At 40.5% G+C, this 19,919-nt stretch overlaps 1 protein-coding gene across 1 annotated transcript in view; it reads right to left on the reverse strand.

Moving 5' to 3' along the window:
- Positions 1-19,919, reverse strand: part of FHIT (fragile histidine triad diadenosine triphosphatase) — an 854,985-nt gene that overhangs the window by 109,216 nt on the left and 725,850 nt on the right. The gene's annotated exons all lie outside the window — the stretch shown is intronic.

Here is a 19,919-nt window from a genome sequence, read left to right on the forward strand (position 1 = left end):
TTTTTTGGTACCGGAATATAAAGAAATGCTCAAAGAATGATGGGGAGATCTGGCAAGCACCAACTGGACCAGGTGATCAAGTAGGGATATGGTCAGTGTGGTTGCCTTCTGATGTGATATGCTGAGAAGAGCTCAGCAGCGTTTCTGTGGAATTTCTGCCAAGATGGTATGCAAGAATACATGACTTGAGTCTAATCATGCAGAAATATTGGAAGTTCCAGAGGGTCATCCTACAGGAAAAAAAGACCTATACTCTTTAAGGCAGGAAAACATGAGACAGGGAAAGAATTAAAAAAAAAAAAAATTCCAGGATGGGCACTGTGGCTCACACCTGTAATCACAACACTTTGGGATGCTGAGGCGGGTGGATCACCTGAGGTCAGGAGTTCAAGACCAACCTGGCCAACATGGTGAAACCCCATCTCTACTAAAATTACAAAAAATTAGCCAGGCATGGAGGTGCGTGCCTGCAATCCCAGCTACTCCAGAGGCTGAAGCAGGAGAATTGCTTAGAATCTGGGAGGCAGAGGTTGCGGTGAGCTGAGATCTCATTACGGCACTCCAGCCTGGGCAACACAGGGAGACTGTTTCTCAAAACAAAAACAAACAAATAAACAAAAACATTCCAGATTGGAGGAAACCGATGAAAAATAATAATTAAATGCAATGTATGTTTCTGTATAGCATCCTGGACCAAAAAAGAAAATGTCATCATTGAGACAGTTGGCAAAATGTGAATGGGGCCTGTGGACTGAATGGTAGTGCTGTATCAGTGTTGATTCCTTATTGGAAGTGTTTTTATAATAGTAATAAGAAGAGTGCTCTTGTTTTGGGAAGGTAATCGAACACCTAAAGAATGATGGAGCATCATATCTGAAAGGGAATATCTATATACTGATCTCTCTGAATGAAAGAGAATTAAAATGTTAAAAGGTGGATAATCGGGGTGAAAGGATACCACAGTTCTTGCTACCCTTCTGTAGGTTTGAAACATTTTCAGAATTAAAAAAATACTAAAAGTGCTGAGCTCTGAGAAGAAGAAAATAGCATAAGTTTAATGGGAAAATTATTTGATATGTGATTAGAATCCTTCTTTGTTTTCTGAGAAGACCCTCTGTTGGGAAGAATTGATGATCAGGAATGCAAATGAGAATGGCCAAAGGACAGCCAGCTGACTTACAAAAAGGAAAAGAAGATTCAGAATAAAGGAGGGAAGGGTGACCAGGTGTGCAAGGAGAAAAACTGATTGCTAGATATTGAGAGACAGTACTTGCAAACAAGCAAACAGCTGCCGTAGGGAATGGAACTTGTAGGGAAAAGAAGGATGTTGGAAAAAAAGTTGAATAAATTTTGAACTGTTACGCATTACATAATTCTTCCATTATTCCAAATCACCACCAATAACATCCACACTCTTCATCAACATCCTTAGGACATACATATTTATTTGTTTACCTTGTTAGTTTGATTTACTGAAAAGTATGAGACTGACTGGAGAACAGGTGCCTGGTGAGCACAGGGCAGTCAGTGTGGATCAGTATGTTTGAGTTTAGTATGAAAAGTGAGATAAAACATCTACATCAATAGTTCTAATACAGGGTAGAACAGAATAAAAAGGAGCCACCAGAGAGTGTCAGATAAGGTGTGAGGAAACTTCAGAAAACAGAAGGAAGGAGAACATTTATATTCCCCAGGCTCCTTCTCTGAACCAAGAGGTGGGAATTAGACATTGAAACAGCAAGGTATGAAAATCCAATAATGATCCATGATCTGCCAGCTAGTAAATGGCAAAGCCCAGATTGGACTATACGTCCATAGGACCCCAAAGATCTCTTTTTTTCCTACTACAGTGGGCTGCCTTGTGCCTTGTGCCTGAAGACAAGAGGGAGAAAGAGGGGGTTCTGATGGACAAAGCTCTGTGGAGGACGTGGCACTGAGCAGAAACTTGAAGTGGAGCTCGACTGGCTGGCAGAATGACAAGAATGGACTCTAGGGCAAAGGGGAAGCAAGCACAAGCACATAGAGATGAGGAAGCATGGGTGGTGGTATATAGGGGAAGTGCAATCTATTTCAAAGACAGCTAAAATACAAGATGACCCATTTCATGGCAAACATGGATACCAACACTATGTACAAAGATGATGAGTGTGAGGAAGATCGAGACGTCAGTTATACTGATTGGGAGGCTGTGGAACAGACAGCACTGGCAATACTTCTGTACCCTACTGTCTTTCTCTGAAGCTCAAGGCCAAACCCACTGGGGTCACAAACTCACAGAGAAACATTTATTTTCAGACATCGTTCAAGGAAGGCAACACCTGAAAGATGGAAGGGCTCAGTGCAAACTTCCAGGGTGCTGTTTTTGAAAATGCAGAAACTCCCAGTTTGGAAATATTTTCTTAAAAATTTCCCCCATCATTATTAGCACTTCTGATGAATAATCACTAACTAAAAATATTCCCTCCTTGATAATGCACAGATAAGGTTTCTGCACTAAGAAGGAGCAAGAAAGGAAGGTGATGAATTGCAAATCAATCATAATTTATGCAGATACTCTACTGAAAACCACATTCATCACCTTTTCCAAATAACACCACATGAATTTCCTTGAGTACAAGAAGTCTATTTTCACAAATTAGACCTTAATTTCTTTCTCTAATCAATATATTTTATGCCAAAAAGTCAAATAGTAAACAATATACCTGATTAAGAAATTATGAACTAGAAGAACATGAAACATGGTACGCAGAAGGAAAAAAAAAAGTCAAATATATTTTCTATGGGCTTTGTGTTGTGTTAAAGTGTGTTTTTCTCCCCAAAGGATTATGTGATATAATTGGTACTAGTCATGATGAATATGAACAAAAAATGTCAAATTATCACAAGATGCTTTTGGGGAAAAAAACCCTGCAACTGATGCTACAGTGTAGGCTGCCAGTATTTTTGAAAGCAAAATTGTACTAGTTCATTTTTATACTGTTATGAAGAAATACTCATGGCTGTGTACTTTATAAAGAAAAAGATGGACTCACAGCTCCACATGGCTGGGGAGACCTCACAATCATGGCGAAAGGCAAAGGAGAACCAAAGGCACATCTTACATGGTGGCAGGCAAGAGGGCATGTGCAGGGGAACTGCTGTTTATAAAACCATCAGATCTCGTGAGATTTATTCACTATCACAAGAACGGCACGGGAAAAACCTGCCCCCATGATTCCTACCGGGCCCCTCCCACGATACGTAGGGATTATGGGAGCTACAATTTAAGATGAGATTTGGGTGGGAACACAGCCAAACCATATGAGCAATCCTAATGGCAATCAGCCAGCTAAGGACCAATGGCCATCCAGCAAGACTCACTTGCTATTTCTCTGCGTTATCTATGTCAAATGTCACCTTTTATCTTAGCATCCCATTTGTAGAAGAGCAGACAGAGAATGTTTTATAGGCCCCCATTCTGGGGATTATTGGCTGGATATTTAAATATACTTGTCTTAGGCTGGGTTCCTCTAAAGCAAACCCTGAAGACAAGACTTTGAAGGCAAGTAGTTGATTTAGAAGGTAATTGCAGAAATCACCACTAGTGGAGTGAGGAAGTAAGATCAGGAGGGAAGAAAATGTATGTTATTAAGCAGGTGATTGCTGTGGGCAAGAGGGACCCAGTTTCACTGGGAAACACTATAGATATGTTTCACAGTTATTCCTCCACAGGAGCAAGGGAGCCTGGGTACTTACTCACCAGCTTCCGTTAGTCATTGCTGATAACTGCTACCAAGGCGTGGTGGGGTAGGATGTGGGCTGGGGGATTAAATTCCTAGCACTTTCAGGCTAGTTTGCACTGCACATACATGAAGTAGTAGACACCAGTGACTAGAAAAAGACAACAGCTAGAATGTCATAGTATTTAAAGATAGAAGCCAGGGATCAATGTGTAGAGGAATAGTCCCGTCCAAGGATTATGGGCAGTACACTGCAACAGGGCCCTTTTAAGGCGAGGTATTTAGAAACCTGGGTCAATGCTTGTCTCCAAGCCAATGCAGTTACCCACTCCCTCTCAGTCCCAGCCACCCTAAGATAAAGTCTTAATGAACATCCGATGGACATTTCAGGGCCTGCTTTGAGATGCACATCACTCCTTAGACTACTCCAGTGCTCATCAATGTCCCAAATAACAAGTCCTCTAAATTATCTATGCCTTGGTCTAATTATCTGCTGAAAGGGCTCAAACCACTAGGTATCCCCGAAGGAGAGTCACAGTGCTGCATAAGAAGGAACTATGCCTGCAACCGATAACTTATTTACCGTCATATGATCCTATAGCATCCTACATATCTCCCTCCATTAGCATCCATCACATGTCATTATTTCCTTCTCATTATCTATCTTCCCTGAGAGACCATAAACTCAATGAGGCCAGAGACGATGCATGATTATTCACAGCTCTACCCCCTGTGTCTAGCTCATAGTAGGGACTCACTCAATACTTCTGAATATGAAAACAAGTGAATGAATTAAGATTATTACCGTCATTCAGCAGGCAAAATGGATTACATAGCTGAGGGTCTGTTCTTCTGAGGGACCTTCTTACAAAGGAGAAAAAAAGGTGCTCCTTCCAGGCAGATGAAGCTCTGAGCCAGAGCTCATTGCTTAACCAAAGGGTTGCAGCTGGAATTCAGCTCCTGCTCACCCATTGGCAAGGTACCTGTGGTAGTTTTAAGAGCCATATACTAATATTTCTAGCTTGTTTTCTTCCTGCTGAATGAAAAGTTTGCCCTTCCCTGCTCCCTTGAAATTAGATGTGGCCATGTGGCTTGCCATGGGCAATTAATGAAAACAGAAATGATCCCATTCTAGGTGGAAGCCTTTATTAGTTAGTGCACAATTTACCATATTCGTTTCTTTCTGCCATGACAACTAGCAAGATCACAGATGGCAGACAGTGATCGGCCTATATTCTTAAAATGAAGGGACATAGACACAGTACCCAGCTAATCCACAAAAGACATACGGTATTGTTTGGCTCTGTCCCCACTCAAATCTCAACTTGAATTGTATCTACTAGAATTCCTACATGCTGTGGGAGGGACCCAGTGGGAGGTAATTGAATCATGGGGGCTGGTCTTTCCTGTGCTATTCTTGTGATAGTAAGACTCACAAGATCTGATGGGTGTATCAGGGATTTCCGCTTTTGCTTCTTCCTCATTTTCTCTTGCTGCCACCATGTAAGAAGTGCCTTTTGCCTTCCACCATGATTCTGAGGACTCCCCAGCCTTGTGGAACTGTAAGTCCAATTAAACCTCTTTTTCTTCCCAGTCTTGTGTATGTTTTTATCAGCAGAATAAAAACGGGCTAATACAGCATGTTAGAAACATACTTGTATTGTTTAAATATTGGGACTGTTAATTCCTGCAGCATATCTAGCCCACTCTGGCTGATCTAGTATACAGCCCGCAGCCCTATATCCTATGGCCCTGGGCAGGTTAACATGACTTGCAGTTTCTTTGTTCTCATGAACTGGTGTTCATGCCATACCCTCATGCGTGCATTACCCTCTCTCTGCACACAACGTGGGCCTCTAAGAAGCAATGCTTTTCTGTGTAGGGAATAAGGAAGAGGGGGCATTCAGACTTCACCCTTTTTGCCTAAAAGGCCCTTCTGAAATTATATGAAAGAGAGCGGGAAAAAAAAAAAAAAAAAAAACAAAAAACATTTGCATGCTGTTCATTTAGAAGGGAGGCCTAATTCTTTCACCTTCCTGTAATCTCCAGAGTAATTCCTATACCATCAAGGCTGCCTCTCCCTAGGGGGCCAGAGCTTCAGGCTCATAATTAGTTGTATAACTACTACTATCACTGCTAATTAATGATCCACATTCAGCTTAAATTGAAAACTGCCCATTTCTGACTCCTCCACTCTGTGTCAAATAGATGGTTCCTTACTTTCAAATTGTGTACTTCATCTTAATAGTATAATTTCAATTTCACTTTAAAAAAGAAAAAAAATTAAACCAAGGAGGAAACGACATTTTCTAAATTGGTGAGTTGGGCTATCAAAATTAAAAGCATGAAAAATTAATAATGTGGGATTAGTATTATTATAGAAATACATTAAATCTTATATGTAAATACTAGTCTTTTAAACCATGGCTGTCACAGTGAAAATGTTAATAGCATTTAAACATAAATCCTTCTCCCCATGAAGTAAGAATCATCCATCGTGCAGGCACGTTAGCTATTCTATTCACTTTAGAGATGCTGCCTAGCAGAGCATTTTAACGTAAGCCTTGTCAGTGTTAATTCTAATGTCTGATGCTGAGATGTGTGTTATATTACTTTATGTAGCTGAAAAATGGGAAGCCTTTATGTCAGATTACAGGCTGAAATAATGACCTCCTCTTGGAGCCAGGGCCTGGGATATAACGAGGTGCTGAGGTGCCGAATGGGATTCTAGGTCAGAGCCTCTGCAGGACATAAAAGGAAACAGATCTTTTGTTAAAACCCATTCACTCACTAACAGAATGCTTTTACCCTTTGCAATCTACTTATGGCTCCTCTGTAAAGAAGAGTAACCAAGAGAGAAAGTCTTGATTCATAATGGGGCTTACCAGCCAAACTTTGGATTCAGGCAGACAGTGGTGGAAATGTACCCAGCCACTCCTTCACCTCCACAACCAACAGTCTAGGGCTATGGTGTTCAAATTGTATTCATCAAATTCAGAGTGGGGAGCGAGAACCTGAGGTTCGGCAGGAGCAGGGACAGAAGAGAGCGCATCAGAGTGAATCCAGTGCCTTCTCCTCCATCCTCACTGCATCCAGAGCAGTTCCCTTACGTCTGTTTTATATACCAGAGTTCTATGAAAGATGGCACGTGAAATATGGTTCTATTGTTAAAGTAACTTGTTAATTCAACAAATATTTACCAGCCACAGATAATAAACCCCTGAATAAATGAGAACATTTCAGAGAGTGATAGATGATACAGAGACCAGCAAGCATGATGATGAGATAGAGGGTACCTGGAATAAGGGCCACTTGCACAGAGGACAGGGGAAGCCTGGTTGGGGTTTGTGGGGAATCTGAGCTGAGTCATGAATAAGCAGAAACAGCAAGCCATGTGAGATCCAGGAAGAACCATTCTAGGCAGAGGAAGTGGCCAGTACAGACAGCCTAAGGCAGAAACAAGCCTGATGTGTCCAAGAACAGAAAAAGGGCCATGTAACTGTCATTGGGTGAATAAAGAGAGGCATGGAAAAGAGGAGGAAGGCAGATCATTCAGGGCATTCCAGACTCAAACAAGGAGTTTGGATGTCATTGTGCAGTGACTGGAAGCCAATGGAAGGTTGACAATGGGGGCATGACAAAATCTGTTTTGCAGTGTTCTTCCACACAGAGAGTAGATTATTAGGCACAAGAACATAGGCTGAAGGATCAATAAGAAGACTGTTACAATTGGGACCTGGACGAGAGTTGCAGTGAAGATGGTGTAAATTATCTAGATATGGGATATGTCTAAAAGTAAATCTGATGGAACTTAAGGATTACTTGAAATCACTAACCAGAATTTGAGAAGGGGAGGGTGGGACATGCGGTACGTGGGGAGGGAGGAGAGAGTGCATAGAAAGAATAGAATAACTGCCACTTCTGTAGATAGCTTCTGGCCAACTGACTTAGCAAAGAGCAGCACAATATCCTTGGGCTGAGACCAGAGTGTTTGCCACTGTCTCACCGGCAATTGAATTCTTGCTTCCAAATCTGGCTGATAATTTAAGAAGGTTTTATATCACCACTGCTGGGCTTCTTTCTTTTATTCTGATACATTACTTAAAGGTGGCCACAGAGTAATCTATAATGTTTTGCTTTCTATGATAAATAAGGGGTTCATGAAGTTCATTAACAGGGATTGCGTCACTCCCCACCCTGTTTTACAACCACACCATGTAAGTAGCATCTAATTAATTAAAAGACTACAAATGATACCATCAACATGTTGTGCGGCAAAATCTGATGGCTCAAATTATCTTATTAATCAGCAGAACCACTCTCAACCTAATAAGAGAATGAGTCATTAGTGGTAGTTTACAAAGATCACCGACATTCTCTTTGTTATGGAGTTTGTCCTTCCTGTGTTAAAATGTGGACACACTTTCTACTTGAATCTAAAAAGGATGATTTCAAGAAGTTACTGAAGCAATGCAAGATCAAAACATAACAACCACATTCACTCTTAATCAGCATTACAGTGAAAGTAATTTACTGCAGAACACACAATTAAGTCATAAATGAAATCTCAAGACAGAAATTTCTCCCCTTTTAAGATTTCTCATTGTCCATACACTCAGAAACAGAAGAGGGATTTTCTCATTCTGATCCTAAATCTATCACTGAAATGATGACTTCACTTGCATTTATGCATTTTGTTTTATTTTGTGATGACTTTATCTCACTATCCTCCCCTTTTCCTCCTTGTGTGATTGCCTTAATCCTTTTATCTAGAACCAAGGGGAGTTCTATTAGCTTTAGCTTTTTGGTATGCCTCAGCCACAGAAATCTATTTGTGATTCAAAACTGCTCTAAAATTCAGGACCAAATATCACATGTTATGTACTCCCTAGACTTTTGAGAATTTCACTCTAGATTATGGAGGACAAAATCCCCTCCCTACCTCCACCCTAGGGTATGTACTCCCCATCTCAAGTCATAAGATAAACCTATTGTGGTCAAAAGGCAGAGTACTCTAATAACCTTGTTATAGTCGAAGAGACTGAGTACATGAAAAAGTTACAGACCAAGGTTATACACAGAGCTGGTGACAGTCCTGAGGCTGAAACCCAATGTTTTACTCTTAGCTAATGTTCTTTTAGGCTTAATGAATGAACAACTGCTGTGGAAAAGTTTTTTTGTTTTTTTAAAAAAAACCTTTCCATTGTGTTTTGCCAGAATAAAGACTGAACATGACTCTGGCAGAAGAACTAATTCCAATATCTTTAAAAAATGAAATTTTCTCAAATCATCAATACAGTCACCAAGTGTACCTTCTTTCTCTGCATTGCAGTACACCAAAATGCCAATCCTCTCTACAAACACATTTTATGGATCCTAAAGCAGATAGATTAATGTTATTCCATTTCCTGTTCACAGTATAATCAGGACTAAGGAATAACATTAGTATTGTGCCATTTCCATGCGGAAAAAAAAAATTGTTTTCTCCATGCGACTATCAGTGTATGTCAAAATGATAATGGGGAATGTGTAATAGAAGGTATTGCTACTTATCAATGAATTGTGGAAAGAAAATTAGCCCAAGCATCCCTTGATATAGGAAGCAAATATGAGGTCTTGAATCACACCATCCTGCTATCAACATGTTTTGTTACAAGTCAGTTTATGTTCCTTGAGTACCACATGGTTTACAATGCATTTCTCTGACAGCAATACAGAACCTCAAAAAAATTACCCTTGCCACCAATACCAACCAACAATAAATACAAGCTCTATTCCTGAACTCAGTGGTATTCAGAAATTCAAAATGCTTAGATGCACTCTCCATCCCTTCAATTTGCTTCTATGGGTATTGGGCTAACTTTCTGTTCATTGGGGGTGGTGGTGGTGGCTGGAGGAGGAAGTAGATGGTTTTAATCATTTCTAGGTTTAATTACTCAAGCTCAGTGAGCCCACATTGAAGAAGGAGAAGAAAAATTCTCTTTCCAATTGTTCATGTATAAAATTCCAAGGAAAGATTCTAATCAGCTCTGTTTGGATCACATGCTTACTCCTTGGGCCAATTGCTGTGGCCAAGGGACAGTGTAGTTTGATTAGGCAAGCCTGGTCACATTCCCCTCCTATGGCTTGGAAAGGGGGATACTATGACCAGTAGACCACTCCAAATAATATGAAATGTAGGAGAATTGTTATTTAGTGAAAATGAAGCACTATTATCAAAAAGGTTGAAAGTTATACTGGCAGACAGAAACAACAGGATTTCCACTGCCATTCAGATAAGTTTATTATGAAATGAAACTATGGCTCCTCTTGTCTAACAGATTGATTTTGTGATTAGAAGTAATAGGTTTTTCTCAATCAACAAGCTCAACTAGTTTAGCTCTTTCTACCAGATGAGCCAAGAATAAAGGATACATAAGGGTCTCAAAGATTATGCTTTCTGTCCTGCCCAAATTCTGTAACCATTAATGAAATACTGTATATTTTCAGTAGGTGATACATTTCCCAACTTAGACTTCACATTATAGAAAAAAACCATCCTTCACCGAATTGTATTTGATACCGAATGCCTGCATTTTCATGTCATTATTCCATCCTTCCTTGAAGGATGTCCATTTTTAAAATACCATTTCATTTAAGTTACCAGATGAAAGCTGCCCACTATAATTCTAGGGAGATTTTACTCTTAGTTTTCTTCTTTATGGTCGCCCAAATCTAGATGATTTGAATTCTTCAGCAGTAAAATTAATTATAATCATAGCTGCCAATTTTTAGCTGCTACTTATTCAGTGCTGACTATACTTGGCATCAGCTATGTTATCATTAATCCTCATACCAGCAATTACTATCATCTCCATTGTATAGCTGGGAAACTGAGGTAGACATAGTTCAAAGAATTTACTCAAGGTCATACAGTTGAGAAGTGATACATCTTGGAATCAACCCATCTCTATTTCATTACCAAATGCCTTCTCCTAACTATATACTCTACCCCTGCCTCGTGAGCATCAGGCACAGAGTCTCTCCCAGGCTCTGTGATAAATACTACTTGTGTGTGACCTCATGTCACCCTCACTTTTCACTTGGAATATAAGGATTCCCATTCCCAAGTCACAGGTGAGGAAACTGAGGCTTAAAGAAATTAACCAACAGACCTGGTTCGCCCTGTTACTAAAGAAAGCTCAGGTAGTCTCATATTTTAATCTCTTTTTACCCTGCTTTTGTTTTGTTTCACTCAGTTCAGTCTTAATGAGTCTTAATAGTCAAGAAAATAAAATCACAGTAAAGAAAAAAACAAAGGTATCTCATAAGGACAAAAACTGTTCCCACTCCTACTGGGCTGGCTCCTTTTGGCAGTTGTGATTGCTTTCTCCGACGTCTTAATAGAAGAGTGAATTTGTGAAAGCAGAGAGCCCTATTAATAAGGAAAGAAGAACCTTCAGGGTGCAAATAAGTAATCTCTTGTTGCTTTCCTGTTAAAGTACCATGCATATGTGTCAAAAATCAAAACCAGGGAGCCCAGCCTCTAATATGAGAAGATTCCAGATTTCAAAAGTTCTAGGTACTATTTGACAAACCAAATATTTTCCCTGTTTTTGCTAGAAACAGACACACATAGGCACATTTGCATCCTCTATATTGATACTTCTCAAATCATCTGTAGTAAAGGGTGTGTGTGTATTTAACCTCTGTTTATGACAGTCTGATTCATGACCTTACTGTAGATGACTACTATATAGCTCATACCACATGTGACTTGCCACACAAGTCTGATCACATTGGAACTGGTCTTTTCCCTGTTCAATAGGATAAGGCCACAAACTATATACTTGAACATCATGGTGATTTCAAATTGCTATAAAGCAAGTTATCATATCCAAGAATGATAACTTGCACTTCTTCAGGACTGGCACTGATCCTCCAGTGACATTTTGAATGGCTCTAACTCCATAATTTTTTGACACAGCATAGCAAATACTATGCATATAGTGGCAAGGAAGTGTGTACTCTGCTGAGGAAGTTGCCACTGCAGCCACCAGAATGACATTTCTGAAGCCAGTGAGAGCAATATCAGAGAGCACCAACACTGTAAATATGTTTTGATCTTAGAGATTACCTGAATTTTGCTGTGTGCACCATTAATAACTCATATTTGTAAAAATATCTCAACAATTTTCAAAACGCTCTCTTATATGTTAACAAATGTAGCCCTACTACAATCCCGTAACACAGTATCCTTACCCACCCCCTACAAACACACACAAAGACCACCACCGCCACCCCATTTTATAGATGAGGAAAATGGGGCTTGGAGTATTTGGGTGACAAGGCTAAGCTCACATAGTAAGTTTTACAGCCTAGCAGGAATAACACCAAAGTTTCATTTTATTTGCCCCCTCCAAAGAACTGATAATGACCACCAGCCAGGAAGCTACTTGGAGGCCGTGTCTGGGTTCAGGGGTAAAGAGTATTTGAGAGATTAGCAATGTCTGGTCTGCTGGGTGAGACCAGATACACTGGATACCCTTGGATAGATTCCAATCCAGGGAGTCTAATTTCCTTCTCCACATGCTTTACCACTCCACATAGGGTTGTTTCTCCCAAGTATCCACATTTAAAAGAGGTAACCTCCCAGAACAAAAACTAGATGACATTTTGGAGGCAAAGCCTGTTTCTCTTGTGCACCGAAGACAAGAAGAGTCAATTTGTGATATGTGCTATGGAGATAATGCACATCTAAACAGCGGTGATAAATGCATGGGTGATAAAAGGCAAAACCAAGTTGATAGAAAGTTTCCAAAGATTAGATGTATCTCAGATTAAACTCTCCAGATATACTAGTCAATTACAGAAATGGGGCTGAGTGGGAAGTGGCCACTGCAGCCACCACTGATGTACTTTCCCTAACCATTTTATGCAGGCACTCCTTTGTAGGGGTCTCCTCAAGTCACTGGAGTGCTCAGCAGGGGAAAGGAAAACAGCAATAGAGAAGGAGGTTAGGATCTTGGGCTTCATTTTGGGAGGCACAGTACTCAAACATCACCTCATGACTAGCAGATAAAAGGTGCCCTGGGTTCAGGCAACTACAGGAAGAACCCAGGATTCAATGTCTCACCCAGCAGACATTGCTAATCTCTCAAATACTCTTTACCCCTGAACCCAGACATGGCCTCCAAGTAGCTTCCTGGCTGGTGGTCATTATCAGTTCTTTGGAGGGGGCAAATAAAATGAAACTTTGGTGTTATTCCTGCTAGGCTGTAAAACTTACTATGTGAGCTTAGCCTTGTCACCCAAATACTCCAAGCCCCATTTCCTCATCTATAAAATGGGATGGCGGTGGTGGTCTTTGTGTGTGTTTGTAGGGGGTGGGTAAGGATACTGTGTTACAGGATTGTAGTAGGGCTACATTTGTTAACATATAAGAGAGCGTTTTGAAAATTGTTGAGAATTCCCAACATACTGATTTCATGAGAAGGGTGATGAGGCTGATGTGGGGACTGATTTTTCTTCTTGGTGACTCAAAGATAAAGCCAGCAGTACTTAAAACATGCCACGTGCCCATGTTTACGTGAGGAGTAGAAGACAACAGCTTTGGTAAAGGAGAAAATTCACTGCATAATTGAATTTTTGAAATTCCAGAGGGAATGGTCTTTTCTGAGAACAATGTCTGTTATCAACAGAAGAATTTCAGGGCCAAATGCAGAGTTTTCCACCAGGTCACATAATAAGAGTCATATTTTGAATGGATATATAGTTTTAAAAAAAAAGAACCCTGAAGAGTTATGGATGTTTCTCACTATCTTTCTCAAGAAGGCAACAGATTCTGGACTCAGCAGATAACCCTTTATCCTATAGCTGTAGTGATGATGACATGATAAACTGTGTAGCCTGAGCTTAGATGCAGAAGTGAATTCTGGGCAAGGCTCCCACTAACCTGTCTTCCCTGGGCTCCAGACCCACATCCCTAGCTCCCTGTTGGGGGCTCCAACTTGTACAGCCAGCACATCAGGCTCAGTAGGTACAAAGCTGCCATGTCAATTTTCCCATGAAAAGAGATCTTGCTTTGACAACACTAGTCTTTCAGTTACCTAGACTCAAAATCTAGAAGCAGCCCTGGTCACCTTCATCTCCTTCACAGCCTGAACTGAGTCAAGGGTCAAATCACATAGCTGGGTTAGAGATATTTTTGACAAAATTCCTTCCTTGCTTTCCACCCACTTTGAGTTTGCACTTGCTTAAGCACTCCCTGTTTCACCTCTGGACAGTTACAATGCCCCTCACTTATTTCCTCATCTCCAGTAATTATCCATTCCAACCCACACTTTAAACTCATGCCAAAATCACTTTCATAAAGCTTACCTCCACATTCAAAACTCAGCACTTTGCCTGGCACATGGCAGTTATTCAGCTAATATTTTCTGGATGGATGGATGGGTAGATGGACAAGGTATTTACTGATCATTTACTATATGCCTGACATTGTGCTGGGTGTTATGGCCATCAGAGAAATGCAAATCAAAACCACAATGAGATACCATCTCACACCAGTTAGAATGGCAATCATTAAAAAGTCAGGAAACAACAGGTGTTGGAGAGGATGTGGAGAAATAGGAACACTTTTACACTGTTGGTGGGAGTGTAAACTAGTTCAACCATTATGGAAAACAGTATGGCGATTCCTCAAGGATCTAGAACTAGATGTACCATATGACCCAGCCATCCCACTACTGGGTATATACCCAAAGGATTATAAATTACTCTACTACAAAGACACATGCACACGTATGTTTATTGCGGCACTATTCACAATAGCAAAGACTTGGAATCAACCCAAATGTCCATCTGTGACAGACTGGATTAAGAAAATGTGGCACATATACACCATGGAATACTATGCAGCCATAAAAAAGGATGAGTTTGCGTCCTTTGTAGGGACATGGATGCAGCTGGAATCCATCATTCTTAGCAAACTATCACAAGAAGAGAAAACCAAACACCGCATGTTCTCACTCATAGGTGGGAACTGAACAATGAGACCACTTGGACTTGGGAAGGGGAACATCACACACTGGGGCCTATCATGGGGAGGGGGGAGGAGGGTGGGATTGCATTGGGGAGTTATACATGATATAAACGTCATGCACATGTACCCTAGAACTTAAAGTATAATAAAAAAAAAAAAAATAAAAAAATAAAAAATAAAAAATAAAAAAATAAAAAGACAGCAGGAAACGAACCAACTTCTAACAAAACACATCCCTGCTCATGAGCCTTCAGTGGCCAATTAATATAAATGGTTCATTCCAGCATTCAAGCCCTTGGACAGCACAGCCCCACTCTAGTTGTTTCACTGGTCACCACTCTCCCATCTGTCCTCTAGCCAAGGGTTTCTTACCTTAGCACTATTGACATCTTGAGCCAGATAATTCTTTATTGCAGCTGCTGTCTTGGGTATTATAGCATGTTGAGCAGCATCCCTGGCCTCTACTACTTGATGCTAGTAGCACACAGCCCCACTCAAGTTGTGACAAGCACACATGCCTCCAGACAATGCCAAATGTGCCTGAGCAGAGAAGAGTCAAAAAACACCCAACTGAGAACCACTGGTCAAGGGTGGGGCCCAAATTACACCTGCTGTCCTAGGGAAATTATTAATAGTACACCTCTTTCACTTTCACGCGTTCCAGTTTAGAAGACAAACTAGATTGGTTCCCTACTTAAATCTCCTGAGACAGCAACCTTGCTCTGTTCTCATGCAGATTGAGGAGGAAAGCAACAAATTAGTATGAAGCTTTCAGCTTTCAAGCAACACTTTTTTTTTCCCCCCTGGTGACCAGGTCTCCTTTTTTAAAGATTAAATTTCTCTCTTCTTCCTTCAGCACATGCAGTACTGGGAAGTAAAACTGGTCCAAATGCTCTGCAGGGAAATGTGAGGGTCATAAGCTATCCTCACCTCTCAAAAAAGAATCACAAAAATATTTACAGCTTTTCTCAAAAAGTTTCATGTTCCAAAGATCCCCTTCCACATCATTCTAACCCCAAATGCCTCAAAAAGAAGTTCAAAGCTCTCAAGTCCACCGATCCAACTTCTTCTCTGGCCAAAAAATAATTTTGTGCCATGTGTTAATGCAAAGGGCTCATGCTGTACTCATGAAATGCCAAGACACCTGGTTAAAAAGTTCAAAAAAGTTAAAAATTGATCCATAATTTCAACTAGCATGGTAGTTCTCATGCTTTACTGTTTCAGAATTCCCTGCAGTGCTTGATGTACCAGAGGTTACTGAGCCCCCATCAGCAGAGTTGCAGATTTAGTAGGTCTAGGGTGAGGTACAATATTTGTGTTTCCAAGTTCCCAGGTGATGCTGATGCTGCTGGTCCAGGGATCCAGAAGAAGCCAGCTGCTCCCTGGTTATTCCCTCACAGATTAAAATATATGATATTATGGGGTTAGGACAGTAGGCTTGGGAGAGTAGGGAGGGAGATCAGGAGACTTCATCTAGCTGCTTGCTCAAGTTTTGTGTTTTTCATTTTTTTTGCCAGTTAATTAGAAGAAAACAATTTTACCCTGGCCTGTGCTGGGCACCATACTAGGTACTAGGGATACGGCAAGAACCAGACAGACTTTGTCTCCTGCTGTTTTCCCCTTTAGAGCCACAAACTCTTCTATGGGCTCCAATTTCATTCCTTCTAGCACTCCCTTTCGGTTCATCAGCTGCTAATCAGCACCTTCAATCACTCTCCAAATCCCCACAAGACAGCTTCCATTTTTCAAAAGCAAAGCCAAAGGGAAAATCAAGAGTTTTAGAAGCATCTCCTATTTTGGCAAGTGCTTCCCTTTTTGACTCTGATCCATTTCATCAAAAACCCTTATTAGAGTGGTCCCTCCCAGAAGCATCTTTTTAGTCACCTCTGGAGACAGGAGGTGCATCCAGCTTATTCCTTCTCCTTTGTTTCCTGTCCAGAGGAGAAGAGGGTTTTGATCCAGCACTGACAACACATCTGAAGGGGCCTGGACTTGCTTCCAGGGAGTAATCACTCAGCCTATGATTTTGAATGCTTCCTTTGTCACTGTCACTAAAGCCCGAGGGAAAGCAATCTACATTCTAGTTGACCTCTGAGGCAACTGCCAGAGGTGTCAGCTGTTTCCCCTTAACTACTGCTCACTGTTGACTGTGTAGGTTTCCATCTCCCAGGGAAGACATTGCTCCAGCTGACCTCTTCATCATCATTTGGGAAGGACAGAGAAGTGTGGGCCAAGCCATCCTGACTGGAGTCGTCAAGACTCTTGTTTGATACTAGGGCTCTCTCTGGGTCTATAATCTTTGTTCAGGGAATAGGGAAAATATTCTGTGATTTGTTAATCCCTCCTGTGCAGCGAGGGGGAAGTTTTAGGTAACTATTTATATTTTTGTGATATCAGGAGCATCTAGATATCTTTGCTTACAAGTTTTTAAAGATAATTTTAGCAAAGGAAAATTTTATAGTTTTTAGCAAAGGAAATTGTACCTTTCATCTTAATAAAAAATGTGCTCTAGAGGCCATTATGCATGGGTTAACTTAATATTTCAGGGAGCTAACAATGGTTTAACAAGAGATGGGGAGCCATTTTGGAAGTGTTTTATTATGGAAAGAGGGCCTGTCACATGGATTCATATATCCTGCAGGGATCATATTCATATGGATTCATATGCCAGCCATGTGTCAGCCGTGAGTCACATCACTTCTTAAGATGTCAGAGTTTCTCCCAAGCACATATGCCCTCAGGATCAGAAACAACTCTTCTGTGTTTTTTTTTTTTTAATGCTTTTAGTTCAAGAATTTTATAGATTACAAGTTTCAGAGATTCTTTATTCCAGTATAGAGAAACAGAAACCAAAAAGAATCATCACTCAAATATACATAGATCTATTAGGTGGGGAACCCTGGTAGATGTAATTATAGTTTCATATGCCTGTACTTAATGCCACTGAACTGTACTCTTGAAAATGGTTAAAATAGTAAATTTTATGTTATGTGTATCTTACCACAAATATATACGTATGTATATATGCAGAAAAAATATATAAATATATATTTGTTAATTAGGTATCTGAAATAGGGAGCTACGATCTTTAAAAAGATTCTTTTTTCCTAAATGTCAATGAGAATTGCATGAAGCTTAAAATCTTCTAGTACGGATTTTTGGTGTCTGATAAGCTACATTATTTAAACTAGAATAATCTGGAATTATAGAGAAGTATTTGGCTTCTGGGGCCACTGGGGAGGGAGGGAGTGTTGGAGCAGCAGCCCCCAGCTGCTGTGAGAGTTGGGATGGGGATGGCACTTCCCTCAAAAGAAACCAATATTCCATTGTCAGTCAACTTAGGGCACAAAACAGTCTTCAAGAGAGAAGAGGTGGAGGGGACTCATACCTTTGGTGGGAGATAAGCCCCTACTACATGGTAACAGAGGAAAAGGTCAAAATGACTAGTAGAGAACACCTCCTCCCACTAAGGGGTAAGAGCAGTAACATGTAAAATCCAGCTTTATTTTTCTGTGTTAGCAGCAGACACTACTGGTTGTCTACCTACTCTCTGTTCCCCCTTCTTACCTCACTAATGTAACTCCAATTTTGAGAGGTAGCTACCCTTTTTCATTTGTTCAACTTCTTCTTGGGAAGCTAATCTTACTCTTGACCCAATTGGTCTAAGCCATTGATAGGAACAGGAAGATGATACAATTCTGGTCACTGACATGCTCAGCTAGCAAGGGAGACATCTGTGAAACAGTTCCTTGTCCATCAAAAGAGACACATAAGAAATGGGAATCATTCTTTTCCAACTGTTAATGGGTCTGGATGGGATGGCTATACTGCTGTAGTCATTGTGTGACCATGAAGGGTGCTAACCTTGAGCCAGAAGCCAATGCAGGGAAATCGAAGAGTAGAAAGAAGGGAAGATATTATATTCTTGAGTATGACATTTATGTGACTGATGTAACCATTAATTATCTCAAAGGTGGAACTATCCTACCTTAACTCCTTACTGTTGGAACTTTTTGAATCACAGTTTCTATAATGTGCTGCCAAAATCATTCTACTTAACTGATTCAGAATTGTAATTCTTTCAGGTTTTTCCTAAAACCATTAAAAATTGTTTGTCATAAATGACTGTGTAGAGTTGACAGGGCCTTTCTGGAAAATTGAGTGGGTGCTGATGACCATAGAGGGATAAAGTGGTCACGGAAGAACCTCCACGACATGAAGATATGGCTGCAAACAGCAAGAGACAACAAGCAGGAAGGCCCAGAGCAGTGATCCATAGCATAAAGTGACAAGTGACAGGAGGGACAGACTTGTGGGACATGTAAACAAGCCCTACAGTTCTTTGGAAATATGAGTGGAGAGGAGGTCATTTAAGACATTGACCGTGTTCAGACATGCAGAGTGGAGGCTTGGGCTATGATCATCAGATACCAAAAGAAAAAGTAAAAAGATGAAGATATTAGAGGGATTCAGATAATACTGGCTATAAGGATTATCACAGGATCTCCTGCCAAGAAAATGAGATTCCTATTTGATTTCTTATATCTCTCCATATATTTCCTATAAGAATACTAGCCATCAAAATGACAAATTCAAATTGGTATATTCAGACAAATGGAAAGAAAGTCTTTCCCTATCCCTCAAATGAGTTGGATAACCATGAATGGTGAGTCAGACGAGAAAGAAAATGCAACAGCTCTCGCTCAGACCTAGACAAAGCATTAAAAGATTTAGTAGATGGTCAAAAACATGGTTCTCACCTTAACTGCTTACTTTCAACTCTTCATTGGAATACACGCATATAGGCCAAATTAATAAGGAATAAGTAGTTATATTTTACCTTAATAGTTGTACCATTATTAGAAAAAATCTGCCTCATATAAATGCAGCCATGAGCGCTTCCTGCCCTTTAAAAACTAGTATAATAAAAGAAATGATTGATTGTACTTGGCATATTTCCCCCTCTGTGGTTGCATCTCACTGCAAATATGAAAACATAATATCATTTTTCCCAAGGCCATGGTTACCTGACAGAAGCATTTAAAAACCATCTATACTGGCCGGGCGCGGTGGCTCAAGCCTGTAATCCCAGCACTTTGGGAGGCCGAGACGGGCGGATCATGAGGTCAGGAGATGGAGACCATCCTGGCTAACACGGTGAAACCCCGTCTCCACTA

The sequence above is a fragment of the Trachypithecus francoisi genome, unplaced genomic scaffold (genome assembly GCF_009764315.1).
Source record: "Trachypithecus francoisi isolate TF-2019V2 unplaced genomic scaffold, Tfra_2.0 Lachesis_group0, whole genome shotgun sequence".
Classification (NCBI taxonomy): domain Eukaryota; kingdom Metazoa; phylum Chordata; class Mammalia; order Primates; family Cercopithecidae; genus Trachypithecus; species Trachypithecus francoisi.